The sequence below is a fragment of the Eschrichtius robustus genome, chromosome 1 (genome assembly GCF_028021215.1).
Source record: "Eschrichtius robustus isolate mEscRob2 chromosome 1, mEscRob2.pri, whole genome shotgun sequence".
NCBI classification, from domain to species: domain Eukaryota; kingdom Metazoa; phylum Chordata; class Mammalia; order Artiodactyla; family Eschrichtiidae; genus Eschrichtius; species Eschrichtius robustus.
The window spans coordinates 42,124,905-42,142,609 of record NC_090824.1 but is presented as its reverse complement, the minus strand read 5'-3'; positions in this window follow the sequence as shown (position 1 = coordinate 42,142,609).

Genomic DNA, 17,705 nt, shown 5'->3' with positions numbered 1-17,705 from the left:
TCAAAAAGGATCTTGCTGTGATTTATGTCATAGAGGGTTCTGCCTATGTTTTCCTCTAAGAGTTTTATAGTGTCTGGCCTATTCTTTTTTTAATAAGTTTATTTTATTTTTATTTATTTTTGGCTGCATTGGGTCTTTGTTGCTGCACGCGGGCTTTCTCTAGTTGCAGTGAGGGAGGGCTACTACTCTTTGTTGTGGTGCGCGGGCTTCTCATTGCGGTGGCCTCTCTTGTTGCGGAGCATGGGCTCTAGGTACGAGGCTTCAGCAGTGGCTCGCGGGCTCTAGAGCGCAGACTCAGGAGTTGTGGCGCATGGGCTTAGTTGCTCTGCAGCATGTGGGATCTTCCAGGACCGGGGCTCGAACCCATGTCCACTGCATTGGCAGGTGGATTCTTAACCACTGCGTCACCAGGGAAGCCCCTGGGCTTTCATTTTCCCATGCCCAGTGAGATCCTAGCTGGTTGGTCTGCAAAGCCAACACTTAGAGTAGTACCATTTGTCCTACCAAGAGCTACTTAAATGTCAACATAACTAAAAAAAAAAATGTGTCTCTGAAGCACTGGCTTTAGAAATGAATACTTCTAAAGCAGTTGCTAATGTTACTCTGGAGTGTTTTTCCCTTTGTGCCCATCCTTTTAATGAAGGAAGGAATAGTGCCCCACAAGCTCACTTAGAATTGTGGACTTGACAATGTTCCTTGATCATTCTCTCCTTAACACTGTCAGAGGTGGCTGCTTCTACTTTGTAAATACCCATAAATCTTCTCAGGGTTCTCTCACTGGGCAGGCCATCGATGATCAGTACTTGAACGTTTGGGTTGAGGTTGAATATATTTTTCTCCTCACAGCCTTAATGATATTGTTGCATATTCTTCTAGCATCCAGTTTTGGTGATAAGAAATCCAGTGCTGGTGTGATTCTCAGATTTTCATGGTTTGATTCTCATTGTTTAATCTTCTCTCTCTCATTCTCTCTCTCTCTGTCTCTCTCTCTCTCTCTCTGTCTCTCTCTCTCTCTGTCTCTCTGTGTCCCACTCTGGTTCTGTCTCCAGTTTTCAGATTTCGTTGTTTTTTTTCCTGAACTTTCATCTAACATATGGGACTTTGATTTATTCACTGTGTCAGCCCCTTGGTGTCAGTATGAAGAGCAGTACATTCACCTCTGGGAAACACTGCTCTGCTATTTTTTTCATATTGGAACTACCATTACTAGAGTGATAGGCTTCCTAGATCAATCCCCTAGATCTCACATGTTCTCTCAAAAAATGTGAGTCTTAGTCTTTTTGCTCTGCTTTATGAAATATTTTTTTGCCTTTATCTTCCAACCCTCCATTAAGTTATTTGGTTTGGACATTATAATTTTTATGTCCAAAGGCTTTAAAAGTGTGCTGATTATTTGGTTTTCCTGTCATCCAGTTCTTGTTTTCAGGATGAAATATTTTCATAAGATCTCTGAGGAGACTAATCAGACTCTGTTCTGTGTGCCATCTCTATTTCCTTCAGACCCATTTGTTTCCTGCTTGTTTATTTTGTTCTCTCATTTTGGGGGCTACCTCAATAGTGCTGTGGTCTTAAGGTGCTCATTGATATTAGAGAATGCACAGGCATAGAGCTGTACTAACTGGTGAGTTTTACTTTTAGATCACCAGAAGGAGATCTGGCTATTATGCTAGGAGGCCTCTAAATGCCAGAATGTAGAGGTCTTTGCTTCTGAGCCACTGAATTTCTTTAGAGAAATAGCCTCGAGTTTGGGATGTGGGAATATAGCAACTGTGAGGTGTTGGATTGGAGAAGGCATGGGGGTATTAACAGTTCTGCATATAGATTTTTAATTAATGCCTGTGTTTTTCACTCCACATCAAACTGTCACCCTGGAGTTTCCAAGCCTTGAGCCTCTTTGAGGCTGACACCATGACTATCTAGTTGTACTAGGCTCTGGCTTCCTCTTGCTGCTCCACCAGATGTCACTCTTCTAATTCCTTCCTGTCTTCCAGAAATTTGTTAAAATCTCTTGTCTGCTGATGTCCTCACTCCCCTTTTCTTCATCAGCCTGGTTTGCCTGAATAGAGTATTGTTTTAAAGTCAAAGAAAAGTGAACTTGGTGAGTGTGTTGGAATTGCCTGGGAAAATCTGATCTGTCTATGAATCTGGGCCAAGGTAGAAAATATGATTCTGAAAATCAGTGTGTTGTACATACTGTAGTAAAAGAGGACAGCCAGGACTAGGATAATTTAGGTGAGGCACTCATTCGTCACCTTGCGGACAAAATTTAAGGGGCATGTGTCAAAAACTTCAACAAGAAGGGTCAGAAAGTTTAGAAGTATCAAAATTTTAAATAAAGGCAGAATTAGTAACAGTGCCATTCTGAGCCATGTTGAAGTCTGAAGCAATAGGGAAAAATCAGTCATACTGATCCTGCCTTTACTTTAAAATTTGAAATTTTGTTCTTCATAGATTTTTTGCATACCTTTTTTATTTTACAAAATATTGCACTAGCATATGAGTATCTTTATGAGAGTTTTGGTGCTCCCTTAAATTTTGTGTGAGCTGGTGAAATTTGAAGAGCTGAAAATTTTCACAAGCTCAGAGAACAACTTACAAAATGTTTGCAAAGTATAAGACAGAAGTTTTTATGTGTAAGTCAGTCAAGAAATTGACTCTACAATAAGACCAAAAAAACCCCCAATATTTCTCACATGATAGTCTCAACAGTATAAACCAGGGATGATATAGCAGTTTCTAGGCTCCTAGCTTGTTGCTCTGCCATCTCTTAAAATGTTTTCCTCATTCACAAGGTTGAAGATGGTTCACTATGTTTATGCAAAGGCAGGATTGTACCTATTTGCCTCCCTGCCAGCTTAGTTAACTGTTTGGGACTGAGGATGGGAAAGGTTAGAAACACACAAGTACAGAATATGGAACATAACAGGAACTTAAAGCTAAATGAATGAATAAATAAATACTTACATTGTTCATATCACTACCAATAGTGTATAAATAAGACTTCCACTTATAACTATAAGCAGAACATGAAAAATTATGAGATGTATGATTAAAATCTATAGCTCAAAAATTTCTTTTTAAGCTCACTGGTTATGAATTATTTGTCAGTTCTATGGGGAAGATTTTGACACTGATATCTGTAACCTCTGCATATCTTTTTTTTTAGTTATAAATTTTTATGTATAGCAGACTATAAACAATTCTCATTAAAATTTTTAAAAGTTAAGTGACAAAGCTAACATACAAATGGCCACCACTGAAGCAGAACTGATTGAGGAAACAGAAAAGTGTCTTAATGATTCAAACTCATCCTTTAGTTTGAAAGTATAAAATGAGGTCAGGCAAAAAAGCAAAAGAACAAGAAACAGAAAAGACCTGTTACTCAAAATATTAAAAATAAAAGGCCTAGCAGTATTAAGTACTCAATAGAGATGAATACTAGAATGGACACCACTTAAAATGTAAATTAGAACAATATCAAGAAAAATTTATCCAGAATTCAGAGGGAAAAAAAAAAGAAATATAGAATTAAAATGGCAAATACAGATGTCAAAAAAGATACTTTTAAAGAAGAAAAAACTTAGTTATCATTTTGAAAAATGATCCCCTACCAAATGCCTTCTGCTAAAATTCAGCATCTAAGAGAACACTTCATAATATAGAAAGAGATGGAAAGTCCCTTTGCTTGATAGACAGTATCTTTCAGAATCAGAGATATACCAGAGAGAGTCCCATCTAAGTTTGAAAAAATTCAGTTGCCTTTAATTACCACTTAAACATTATTCTGAAGATATTTGATGCATAAGATAAAGAAGGACTAACAAATTCTAGAAAGGATGTCAATTATTACTGTTTCCCTAGAAAATCTGAGAAAACAACTAAGAAACTGTCAACCAAGAAAACAACTAAGAAACTATCTCAACTAAAACTTTAAATCAAGTAGGAATCAATCATAAGAATGCCATGTTAGAATAAAAATAAATATATAAAATCTAATATATTTTGCATACCAAAAATGATTTTTAAAAAGTAATGCAAACATAAAAAATGTTCATCTCCTGTCTTTTTCAATACTCTGTTTGGGTAAACCAGATTGGTGAAGAAAAGGGGAGGGACATCATTAGGAGACAAGCGATTTCAACAAATTTCTGGAAAAAAATTTCTAGATGATAGCATAGGAGAAAATCTAGGTGACCTTGTGTTCAGTGATGAGTTTTTGTATACACAACATCAAAAGTGCAATCCATGAAAGAAAATATTTGATAAGTTGGACTTCATTAAAATTAAAAACTTCTGCTCTGGCAAAGACCATGCTAAGAGTAAAAAGACAAGCCACAGACTGGGAGAAAATATTTGCAAAGCACATATCTAATAAAGGACTGGTATCTAAAATGTACAAAAAAGTCATAAAACTTAACATTAAAAAAATTGGGGGCTTCCCTGGTGGCGCAGTGGTTGAGAACCTGCCTGCTAATGCAGGGGACATGGGTTTGAGCCCTGGTCTGGGAGGATCCCGCATGCCGCGGAGCAACTGGGCCCGTGAGCCACAATTACTGAGCCTGCGCGTCTGGAGCCTGTGCTCCGCAACAAGAGAGGCCGCGATAATGAGAGGCCCGCGCACCGCGATGAGGAGTGGCCCACGCTTGCCGCAACTGGAGAAGGCCCTCGCGCAGAAGCGAGGACCCAATACAGCCATGGATAGATAGATAAATAAATAAATAAACCCAAAGTTTAAAAAAAAAAAAAGACTTACGAGAGATAATGGACTGAAAAGTACCTTCAAAAAAAAAGTATAAAGCTCTCTTCAGGTAACATCATTAAAAAAAAAAAAAAAAATTGGGCAAAAGATGTAAGCACACATCTCATCAGAGAAGATATACAGATGACAAATAAGCTTAAGAAAAGATGCTCAACATTAAATGTTACAAGGGAACTATAAAACAATATTTAGATAAAACTACACATTTGTTAGGATGGCTAAAATCCAAAGCACTGCCAACATCAAATGCTGGTAAGGTTGTGGAGCGACAGGAACTCATTTATTCATGATGGGAATGCAAAACAGTAGTCACTTTGGAAGACAGTCTGGCAGTTTCTTACAAAGGTAAACATAGTCTTACCATACAGTCCAGCACTTAAGCTCCTTGGTATTTACCCAGCTGAGTTGAAAATGTATGTCCACACAAAAACCTGCACACAAATGTTTATAGCAGCTTTTTCAAAATTGCCAAATAGGTGAACAGATAAAGAAACAAGTATATCCACACATGGAATATTACTCAGCAATAAAATTAAATGAGCCATTAAGCCGTGAAAAGACAAAGAGGAACATTAAATGCATATTGCTAAATGAAAGAGGCCAGTCTGAAAAGATTACGTATGTATTGAGTGATTCCAAGTATATGATATTCTGGAAAAGGCAAAACTTACGGAGACAGTAAGGAGCAGTGGTTGCAAGGGGTTCAGGGAAAGAGAATGGGATGAATAGGTAAATCACAGGGGATTTTTAGAGCAGTGAAACTATTCTGTATGATACTATAACGGTGGATACATTATATTATGCATTATCAAACCCCACAGAACTGTACAACACAAGGAATGACCCTTAATGTAAACTAGAGGACTGTAGTTAATAATAATGTATCAATATTTGTTCATGCATTGTAACAAATGTACCATGCTAATGCAAGATGTTAGTAATAGAGGAAACTGCTTTGGGGAGGAGAGAAAGAGGAGGCATGTGGGAATTCTCTGTATTTCTGCTCCATTTTTCTGTAAACCTAAAACCCCTTTTTTATAAGTTTATTAATTTAAAAAGCACTGAATTAGTATTTCTGAGATAAATGTGGTATTTTAAAAAAAACCTAGGATTCCAGAGAAAATAGAAAATTCTTTATTTTATGAGTGAAATCTGGTCCCAATATTTGCCAGGGTCAGAAGAAACCTTGCATTTTATCTCCCATAAAAACCACTGTGCAGTATGTATACTTCGTGCTGACATTTTTTTTTCTGACCCTTCTTTTTGCACTATTGTGAAATAAAAGGTTATTTTCTTGTAACTTCAATTATAACTGCTCCCAAGAAGCAATCCTTTAGCATAAAAGGATTATGGGGACTCGTTGGTTGGTTGGTTGGTTGGTTGGTTGGTTGGCTGGTTGGTGTCTGGAGTGGACTTTAAAACATTTCATCCTTAACCTAGCAGACCTTTCCAAGCACCAGAAGCATCCAGAGATCTTTGCTTGAATATCAACCTTGAGATACTCCACCAATGTCTTCCTCCAAACCACCATAGTCTCTAACTTAGAGTAATACATAAGCTTCCTGACTGGTCTCTGCCCTTTCCACAATTTCAGTCTATTCCTTTTTTTTTTTTTTAACATCTTTATTGGAGTATATTTGCTTTACAATGCTGTGTTAGTTTCTGCTGTATGAAAAAGTGAATCAGCTATACATATACATATATCCCCATATCTCCTCGCTCTTGCGTCTCCCTCCCACCCCCCCATCCCACCCCTCTAGGTGGTCACATAGCGCCGAGCTGATCTCCCTGTGCTATGCGGCTGCTTCCCACTAGCTATCTATTTTACATTTGGTAGTGTATATATGTCCATGCCACTCTCTCACTTCGTCCCAGCTTACCCTTCCCCCTCCCTGTGTCCTCAAGTCCATTCTCTATGTCTGCATCTTTATTCCTGTCCTGCCCCTAGGTTCTTCATAACCTTTTTTTTTTTTTTAGATTCCATATACATGGGTTAGCGTACGGTATTTGTTTTTCTCTTTCTGACTTACTTCATTCTGTACGACAGTCTCTAGGTCCATCCACTCACTACAAATAACTCAATTTTGTTTCTTTTTATGGCTGAGTAATATTCCATTGTATATATGTGCCACATCTTCTTTATCCATTCATCTGTCGATGGACACTTAGGTTGCTTCCATGTCCTGGCTATTGTAAATAGTGCTGCAATGAACATTGTGGTACATGACTCTTTTTTGAATTATGGTTTTCTCAGGGTATATGCCCAGTAGTGGAATTGCTGGGTTCTATGACAGTTCTATTTTTAGTTTTTTAAGGAACCTCATGCATCTCAATATCAAAAAAACAAACAGCCCAATCCAAAAATGGGCAGAAGACCTAAATAGACATTTCTCCAAAGAAGATACACAGATTTCCAACAAACATATGAAAGGATGCTCAACATCACTAACCATTAGAGAAATGCAAATCAAAACCACAATGAGGTATCACCTCACACTGGTCAGAATGGCCATCATCAAAAAAATCTACAAACAACAAATGCTGGAGAGGGTGTGGAGAAAAGGGAACCCTCTTGCACTGTTGGTTGGAATGTAAATTAATACAGCCACTATGGGGAACAGTATGGAGGTTCCCTGGAGCTTTTGCCTTTGGGAGTGCCTCTGCCTGGTGTGTTCTTCCCCCAGATATACCTCTGGCTTGCTCCCCCACTCTCTTTAAGTTTTTGCTTACACATCACTTTTACAGTGTGGCCCACATTAACCACTACATTTTAAATGTTTCCCTTTTTTTTTTGATCTGTAGAAATTATTATTTTTTAATATACTATTTCACTTTGTTGTTTATTTATTTATTACATTTATTGCCCATCTTTCTTTCTTTCCTGAACTGAAAACCCCATGAGGGCAGGGATTTTGTTTGCTTTGTTCACAGCTCTGTTCCCAACATCTAAAAAGTTGCTTGAAACATAGTAGATACTCAATAAATATTTATTGAATGAATAAAATGGGTAATAGTGCCCTCTAAAAGCAAACGTTTTGAAGCTTCTGTAGCAACACCCATAATAAATCTGCATCGCTTTATAAACTTATTTACTTTTACTTGGTTTTCATGGGCATGAAACAATGTTTTATCTGATTTACCTTTCTAGTGGAATGGCCCTAAATGTGTACGGCACAAGAGTAGAATGTAGAAAATGTTAGATGTGGCCACTGATTATCTTGAATAATTTTTGAAGACCCATAGACTACATATCACAATCATGTAAATAATAATTTTTTTTTCCAAGAGCAAGTGTTATATATATAACCCTCTTTTCATATTTTGGTTAAATGTGTCCAAACTTCTTGTAATGGTACTTCCAGATTCATGCACTTGATGCATATTTTTCATTACTAGTTTTATAATACAATGTCTTCTGAATTCAAAGAAGCTGGTCTGTTTATTACATTTCTATAATTGAAGAATGGTTATTGTATATCTGCAATGCTATTTAATGCATAAGAGTAGAGTAGCGCGTAACCATCTTATTTGAGTAACTGCCTCAATCAGTTGAGTTCATACTGACATCTGGAGGCCGGGTTTGGTACTACATGAGAAGTACCAACATTACATATTTCTTCAGTGTCTCTAATCCTCTTTAAAATAAGTTTAATTAATTAATTAATTAATTAGTTAATTAATTTTGGAGATACATTTACAGTCACAAAGTGATAATGGATATAAAATATTAAAATAAAATTTAAAAAATAAGTAAAACATCTGAAATATTTAAAATATCAAAAAGTAGTGGAAAAAAAGGGTTTGATTTGAATGTTTTTCGTGTCTTCTACACAGAGCTCTGTTACTTGGGAAAAGAATACCAGTACCTGTGGCTAACATTTCTTGAGTACCGGTTAGATGTTAGGCAGTGTGCTTTACTTGCAACAAGTCATTTCATTTCAGACCACCCTACGAAATAAGGACTATTATTATTGCCATTTTACAGTTGAGATACAGGCTCAGAGAGGTTGGCAATTTGTCGAGGTCACTTAACTAGTCGTGGTGGAGCAGAACTTGTCCCCACATCTGTGTGACTCCAGAACCCAGTTGACACTGTTGCAGAGGTTTTGCAGCTGGGACTGTGTTATGGAATCAAAAGAAATTCCTGTGAAAAATAAAGCTCTCTGAGTCATTCCCACAAGGAGCTGAATTATACAACTTCCTAAGTCATAAACACTGAAAATATGCCATTAAAAAATGTTTCTTAGGAGGGTAATTGATGGGAGGGGACAGGAGTGTCTCAGAAATAATATCATCACTTGCCAACTAAGTCTGAGGTCTACTTGTGAAGTACATTCTTGGGTCAAGTGAGTTGGGCCCAGCTCTATCCTAATGGGGATCTCAGACCATTTATTTGAGGTCCATATTTGTGAAGGGCCTCAAATGTCAGTCTCCAAATGGGATACACTGAACACATTGAAAGACAATGACTTTCATCCTACATTTTCATGCTTGTATCCCATTAAATGACAGTCTAACCCCATCATGTATTATGAATATATAACTTTTGCAAATGTAATTATCTTCTAAATAGCATAATTATGTTTTACTGTATTTCTGTATTAAAAGTATTGTTATTAAGTGTAGACATGTTAATCTTCAAGTATTTTAACTATTTTGACATTTAAAATTTTTTAATAAATTAAGAGCCTCCAAAGATAGAAGGGGCCCATGTCTCTATTGCCCTTTTAAATGACCTAGATGCACAGCTGTACAATTCTACAGCTGAATTTAAAATGCATTGGAACATTTAGCCAAGAAACTCCTAAACTTTGATTTAAGGATGCTCTCCCCAAACTCAGCCTCCCCTTCTAGTACTTTCTCTAAGGTATTGGCAGGCCTTCCCTGGTAAGTCAGAATACTCAAAAGCTAAAGGTGTGGTTGAAGATAAAGTCTAAGAAACTAGAGGGAGGTGTTTGCTTTTGTAAACTGGTTGATTAAGTAATGAACTTTATCCAGAGCATCTTGGCCAGTGTGAGGTTCTTGTACTTGCCTAAAGGGACTTAGCTCACATCAGTGTCTCTCAGTGATTTTATACTCCCAATAATGAGGTTATGCTTTTTTTAGAAAGAGAAGGACTTTTTTTTTTTTTTGTTATATTAAGGTGGTAACAATTAATGAACATCTCAAAAGAGAGAAAGTCAATAAATTTTTCAATCAGAATTCATTGTAGGACTGGTAAATATCAGTAGGCTCAGTGTTTCCTCTCCTCCTGTTCCTAGCCATATGCACAGAGATCATAAAGCAGGGAAGTACTTCTGACGCTGATCCCTCCCGTACTTTCCTCTGTTACAAACTCATCAACTCAGTATGTTGATGATAGCAGTCTGGCAAGAGCCAGTTATCTGTCTTCCAGCTTGGGAGAGAAAGGAAGATCTGTTAGGACCAAGATTGTCCACTTCTCAATGGCACTATATATAGTTTCTGCGAACCAATAAAAGACACTTACTTCAAAACCCTTTATGTCTCCTATCCTGTGCAAGTGCGATCTGCTGTTATCATTATTACTTAGTGAGAATCATGCATGATAGTGTGGGTAGTTGGCTCTCCTAGGTCTCCAGCTTGCAAACAGCAGATCATGGGACTTGTCAGGCTCCATAGTCATGTAAGCCAATTCCTTATAATAATAACAACCTCTTTATATATATATAGATATACATACATATATAGATTCTCTATATGTATTCTGTTTCTCTGGAGAGCTCTAATACATAAACCAAGCTAGAAGCTACAGTAAATTGTGTAAAATATTATGAAATGTTTATAGTTAATGAGTAATTTCAAATGAATTAATGTTTCTAGGCATTATAATTTATTAGATCTTATGTCAGATGAAAGACATGTAGAACATTAATTTTTGCCTGTTTATTGAAAGAGGTGAAGAAGTTATGAAACCAATTGAAAGAGTTTGACTTTGTATATTAATTAAGGAATCTGCCTGGGTGCGAGCAAGATAATTCACTAGAAACTGCTCAAAATTTTTGTTTGCAAACTTAATTTGGCAGTCATAGTTTTTCAAAGTCACCATTTTGGAATATATACTTCAGATATCCTAAATCATTTTATACTAACTTGGAAATCGTCTTTGGTATTAGACTATAAAAATAATAAAGTAAAATGTTTAGAATATATAGAAAGTATCATATCACTTAAAATTGACCACCACAGAGTGTCCAACACAAAGAATGAACCCTAATGTACACCATGGACTTTAGTTAATAATAAATATCAATGTAGATTCCTCAATCGTAACAATTGTACCACACTAATGCAAGATGTTAATAATAGGGAAAACTGTGCAGTGAGATAGGAGGTATCTGGAAACTCTCTGTACTCTGTATTCTCTGCCCAATTTTTCTGTAAACCTAAAACTTGTTAAAAAAAAAAAAGTGTATTAAAACTTTAAAAAAATAAACCGATACATCTATGGTCAATTTATTTCTCCACTCTCACTTCTATTCTGTTGGTCCATATATCTATCCTTGTGTGAGTACCACACTGTTTTTATTGCTGTAGCTTTGTAATTTTTTAATCCAGGAAGTGTGAGTCCTTAAACTCTGTCTTTTTCAAGATTGTTTTTACTACTGTGAGTTCCTTGAATTTCCACATAAAATTTACAGTTAGCTGGTTAATTTTTGTAAAAAAAAAAAAAAAAAGCAGTTGAAATTTTCATAGGAAAACTCATACACTGAATCTGTAACAGTACTCTTAAAATACTCTTAAAAGAATATTCTTATCTTACATTGTCTTCCGATATATAAACATAAATCTTTCCACTTATTTAGGTCTCTTTTTCAAAAATGTTTTGTAGCTTTCAGTGTGCAAATCTTGAACTTTCTTAGTTAAATTTAGTCCTAAGTATTTTATTCTTGTTGCTGCATTTGTAAAGGGAATGGTTTTCTTAATTTCATTTTGAGATTTTTCATTGCTGGTGTATAGAAATACAACTGATTTTTATTTATTGATATTGTCTCCTTCAACCTTGCTGGCTTTCATTTATTCTGAATTTTAATTATTCCATTTTTTAATTCTGGAAAGTTTGCTTGATTTTTAACTATACTTTGCTGCTTTATGTAGTTTCTGGTTCCCAAATAAATGCATCTAATGATATATCTAGTTTAGTTAGGGAATCACTGTATTACTCTGTTGGGATTAAATTATATACTATCAATAAAAACCTGTGAGGACTATCTTTTATAGTGGTAAAAATACTTAATAAGAGACCTACTCTCAACAGAAGTTTAAGTGTGAAATACAGTATTGTTAACAAAAGGCACAATGTTGTCCAGCAGATCTCTAGAATTTAATCGTGTTACATAACTGAAACTTTATATACCCATTGAATAGCAACTCAGTGGGTTCCCTCCAGCCTCAGGCAACCACCATTATACTCTGCTTCCATGTCTTTGACTACTTTAGATATCTTATATAAGTGGAATCATGCAGTATTTGTCCTCCTGTAACTGGCTTATTTCACTTAGCATGATGTCCTCAAGGTTCGTCCATGTGGTTACATATGGCAGAATTTCCTTCTTTTTAAGGCTGAAAAATATTCTATTATACATATCACATTTTCTTTATCTATTCATCCATCATTGCCATTTAGGTTATTTCCAAAGCTTGGCTGCTGTGAATAATGCTGCAGTGAACTTTGGAGTAAAAATATCTCTTATCTCTTTGAGATCCTGATTTCAACTCTTTTGGATAAATATCCAGAAGTGGAATTGCTGAATCATATGGTGTTTATATTTTCAATTTTTTGAGGAAACTTTATACTATTTTTTATAGAGGCTACAATATTTCACTTTCCCACCAATAGTGTAGAGAGGTTCCAATTTCTCCACATCTTTGCTAACATTATTATTTTTTTATAATAACCATCCTAACAGGTGTGAGGTGGTATCTCATTGTGGTTTTTTGACTTGCATTTAGTAATTTTTTTTTTTTAAATTATTTGTTTTTATTTATTTATTTATGGCTGTGCTGGGTCTTCGTTTCTGTGCGAGGGCTTTCTCTAGTTGCGGCAAGTGGGGACCACTCTTCATCGCGGTGCGCGGGCCTCTCACTATCGCGGCCTCTCTTGTGGCGGAGCACAGGCTCCAGACGCGCAGGCTCAGTAATTGTGGCTCACGGGCCTAGTTGCTCTGCGGCATGTGGGATCTTCCCAGACCAGGACTTGAACCCGTGTCCCCTGCATTGGCAGGCAGACTCTCAACCACTGTGCCACCAGGGAAGCCCCCGCATTTAGTAATTTTGAGCATCATTTCATTTACCTGTTGGCAATTTGTATGTCTTCTTTAGAGAAATATCTATTCAAGTCCTTTGCCCATTTTTAAAAATAGGGTGTTTTTAAATTGTTATCAAGTTGAAGCAGATCTAGTGTGGATGAACTCCCTCAGCTTTTGTTTGTCTGGGAAAGATTTTATCTCTCTTTCATTTTTGAAGGACAGTTTTGCCCCGGTATAGTATTCTTGGTTGACAGTTTTCTTTCAGCACTTTGAATATATCATCTCACTCCCTTCTGGCCTGTAATGTTTCTGTGGAGAAATCTGCTGATGATCTCATGGGGGCTCCCTTGTATGTGACAAGTTGCTTTTCTCTTGCTGCTTCTAAAATTCTCTCTTTGAGGGTAGGTCTTAGGCATTCTCATTACATACAAAAAAATGATTATGTACCTATTAAGGATGACTTTTTCTAAATTCAAAAGAATAGAATAAGTTGGAATACACTTTTCTTTATATAGAGTCCTGTTCTTGAATCTCTCTTGCCCATCCTTCCAAACAGCATTCATCAGTTTCTTTCACACATTTCTAAGACGTACATCAGTGGCAATGTCTTTATTAAATAATTGCCTAAAAAAAAAACAAAGAATTTTTTGTCTTTGAATTTTGACAATTCGATTATAATGTGTCTAGGTATGGATTTCTTTGGATTCACCGTATTTTTTTCTTTTTAAATTGAGGAAAATTTAATAAAGAGACTATTTGCAAAGGTGTAAGCAGGGTTAAAGAGAACCTTAAGAGATGGAGAAACAACGCAGAGCAAGCAACAGCAGGAAGCCGTTACCACCTCTAGATCTGAAGGTCAAGGGGAAAGAGTGCTTACCAGAACCCAGCAGAGCCAGGGGTAGCGGTAGCTGTGAGAGAGCTCCCAGGCAAAAGCCGTGGTTTTGAAGGGAAGCAGTCTAGGGAATAAGTACTCAGCTTCACTTTCCTCCCACCCTACAATCTCCCCCAGCTGGAAGCAAATGGAAGCCAGAGGTTGAGGAAGTTGATGTGGTCTGTAGGGTCAGCCTCCCAAAGTACAGAGCAGGGTGGAAAAGGTCCTTCTCGCACCACGTGTTTCATTTCTTGTTGCATATGAGGTAACTATTCAAGGCCTTGGAACAGTCAAACAATGAGTGCTAATTCCAGGCTCCCATTTTTCTCCTTCTCTATTTTGAATGATGAAATGACTAAGAAAAAGCTTTTCTTAATCACTGTCGATTATTTAGTCTAAAAGATTTTTTTTTAATAAATTTATTTATTTATTTATTTTTGGCTGCGTTGGGTCTTCGTTGCTGCGCGCGGGCTTTCTCTAGTTGTGGCGAGCAGGGGCTACTCTTTGTTGTGGTGCGCAGGCTCCTTAGCGCTGTGGCTTCTCCTGTTGTGGAGCACGGGCTCTAGGCGCACGGGTTTCAGTGATTGTGGCACGTGGGCTCAGTAGTTGTGGCTCACAGGCTTAGTTGCTCCGTGGCATGTGGGATCTTCCAGGACCAGGGCTCGAACCCTTGTCCCCTGCATTGGCAGGCGGATTCTTAACCACTGCACCACCAGGGAAGTCCCTAAAAGTTTTATTATTCATCCTACCACAGTGAGTTTTCACACTGTGCCTTGGACATTTATTTTACCCCCAGCATCAAGATGAAGGAAGCATTTTCCCGTTTGTGCCTGTGCAGACTTTCAGCTGTTTTTGTCTGACCAACATTCCTTTTCCTCTTTTCTAGTAACAGTACCTTGATTTGCCTTTAGGGGCCACTTTCCTCCAACTTTCAGTTCATGTCATTGAGGTGGGACTGACCTTGCCCCTGGGCTCCAGGGATAGGCACATGACCAAGCCAATCAGAGCTCTGCATCTCCTTTGCCAAAGGGACTATTTCAAAAACATGCACGTGCCCCATATCAGCCTAGTGCATCAGACATAGGGCTTCTGCTAGTGCTGCATACCCTTTATAATCTGTCACATTTGCAAGGCTGGGAGAATGTAAGACCAATGTTCCTTGGAATAACCTGCTTCAGAATGAAGCCAACACGGAAAACAGCAGGAAGGGGATACAAATAAAGATAGATTCTTGGATCTAGCTGTACCTAAATTTCTCTTGAACTTACTTTAGTTTCATTATGGCTTATAATTCTTATATAAGCCACAATTCTTTTTCTTTTCTTAAGCCAATTTGGGTCTCTGTCATTTATAATGGAAATTCCTGGCTAATATATTGCTTTATGTTGGGTTCTACACATCTTGTTTATCATCAAATGGCATGGGTTCACTTCTGTTCTCCAGTGTTGCAAGGGAGGGACAGGTAGGTTAGCCTTGTTAAAAATACATTTGTTAGCAGAAAAATAAAATACTTTACAGGCTGTCAGCTGGTACTTTTTTTCTTGAGAATAGAAGCCACCTAACAATGATAAAGAATGTCACTTGTTTGATAAAATAATGCAAAATGCAGACATGGGCCATCCAGAGGAATACATAACAATAATTTTTAGTTTTCGTTTATAGCAACAAGGCTACTAGAGCGATGAAAGATACAACACACTTAGAAACTATTCTTGTTTCTTATAAATTTTTAAGCTACATTAACTATATTCCAAGGCCTCTTTCCCTCAGGATTCACCATATTTAGACTATTTTCGGCTTCATGGATCTGGATGTCCATTTCCTTCCCCAGTTTTAGGAAGTTTTCAGCCATTATTTCTTTGATTAAGATTTCTGCCTCTTTTTCTCTCTTCTGTCTCCAAAACTCCCATAGTGTATATATTGATCTGCTTGGTAGTGTCCCATATTCTCCTTAAGCTTTCTACAGTATTTTTCATTCTTTTTTCTTTTTGTTCCTTTGACTGGATAAGTTCCAATGAGTGGTCTTCAAATTTTCTGGTCCTTAATTCTGCTTGTTTTAGTCTGTTTTGAACTCCTCTAGTGAATTTTTCATTTCTGCTATTCTATTGAGTTCCATTCCATATTGAGTTCCATATTTCTGTTTGGTACTTGTTTATATTTCTATTTCTGTTGAAGCTTTCACTTTGTTGATTTGTTCTCCTGATCTTGTAGAACATCTTTGTAATAGTTATTTTGAATTCTCTATCAGGTAAGTCATGTATCTTCATTTCATTAGAGTCAGTTTCTGGATATTGATCTTGTAATTTTGTTTGGTAAATATTTCCCTGTTTTGTTTTTTTTTTACTTTCCTTGACTCTTTGTGTTGGTATCTGCACGTTAGACAAGACAGCCACTACTCCCAATCTTCACAGACTGTGTGAGGACTTCCTAAAGTATTTATGATACCATGCCAAAGCTGCCCCCTACCCAAGGGGGAGAAGCCCCAAAACCATGGTAGATCTTTTCTGGCCAGATCCCTCACTCAAGCAGTTATACCAAACGATTAGGGCCTTGGCTTCTTCTCTAGCACAATACTGGGCAGTGACTCATTCATCTTTTAAGACTTTCACACCAGAGTAAACATTTTGAGCCTGTCTAAATGATGAGTTCCTGCTCCCCATTATTACCACATCCATCCGTTGGCCAACACCAAGAAACTTTGTCCTTGTGATTAACAGACTCTGAGCATCACAAAGCCTTCAGAGTTTCTCTTCTCTCCTAATCTCTTTCAGTTCAGTCTTACCCTTCCACACTCTTAAGTCCCACATGTATCTTCCTTCCACCCACAATGCAGCTCCATTCTGTAGACATCAAAACTCCTTGTGTCCTCAACCTCATCTCTTGCCCTACTAGTCTCTTTTCAGTCTGCCATTTTCTGGGCACTGTCAAGTCCTGTGCCTTTACTCCAACCTTCCCAGCCTGCTCCACCTGCTAGAGTCTTTGACCATCCAGTCTCAGGTCACTGCTACCTTCTTGTGGATGCTGGTTCTGATTCTTCTCAGTCATAACCTAGGCTTTTCCCTCTTTGATCTCAAAGTATTTTGACCCTAATTATGGTACTCATTTATCTATATAAATAATGTGTGAACACCAGAAGACATAAATCAATGCTCTGTACTTAACAAGTCTTCAAAATGTAAATGCTAAATTTGGATAATTTTATGTTTTTCTTACAATATATGAAAGATGACTTGGGGACATTACAATGCTTGAATGAACAATGTTCAGCATCTTACTTGCTGAGTGACTTTGGTAAATTCTCATAGATCTATTGCTTCATCTGTAAAATGGTATTACTTACCCATGTCTAAGGTTTTTATTAGGATTAGATAGAATGATGAATGTAAAACATTTTGCATATAAATTCTCAATATGTTTTAGTTATTCAAAATATTTACCACAGTGAATGGCACACAACAGGCATTCATTATTCTGTACCTTATATTAGTTGATATTTAATTATCATTAAGACATATATTTATTTATTTCATATTCTTCACAGTGCTTAGGGCAGTCATTTACATTGGTTAGGTTCTCAGTTAATTTGATTAAATACATTAATCAGAAAATATCTTCAAACAAGATGGGAAAAACAGTGATTATAAAAGAAAAGGTAAACTACATTATAATTAAGAGCTTCTGTTTATCAAAATATACCATAAAGAGTGGAAAGATGAATCACAAACTTAATATGATATCTACAATAAATATAACTGAAAATAGATTAGTATTCAGAATTTATTAAAAAGAAAATAACTCCAAAAATTAC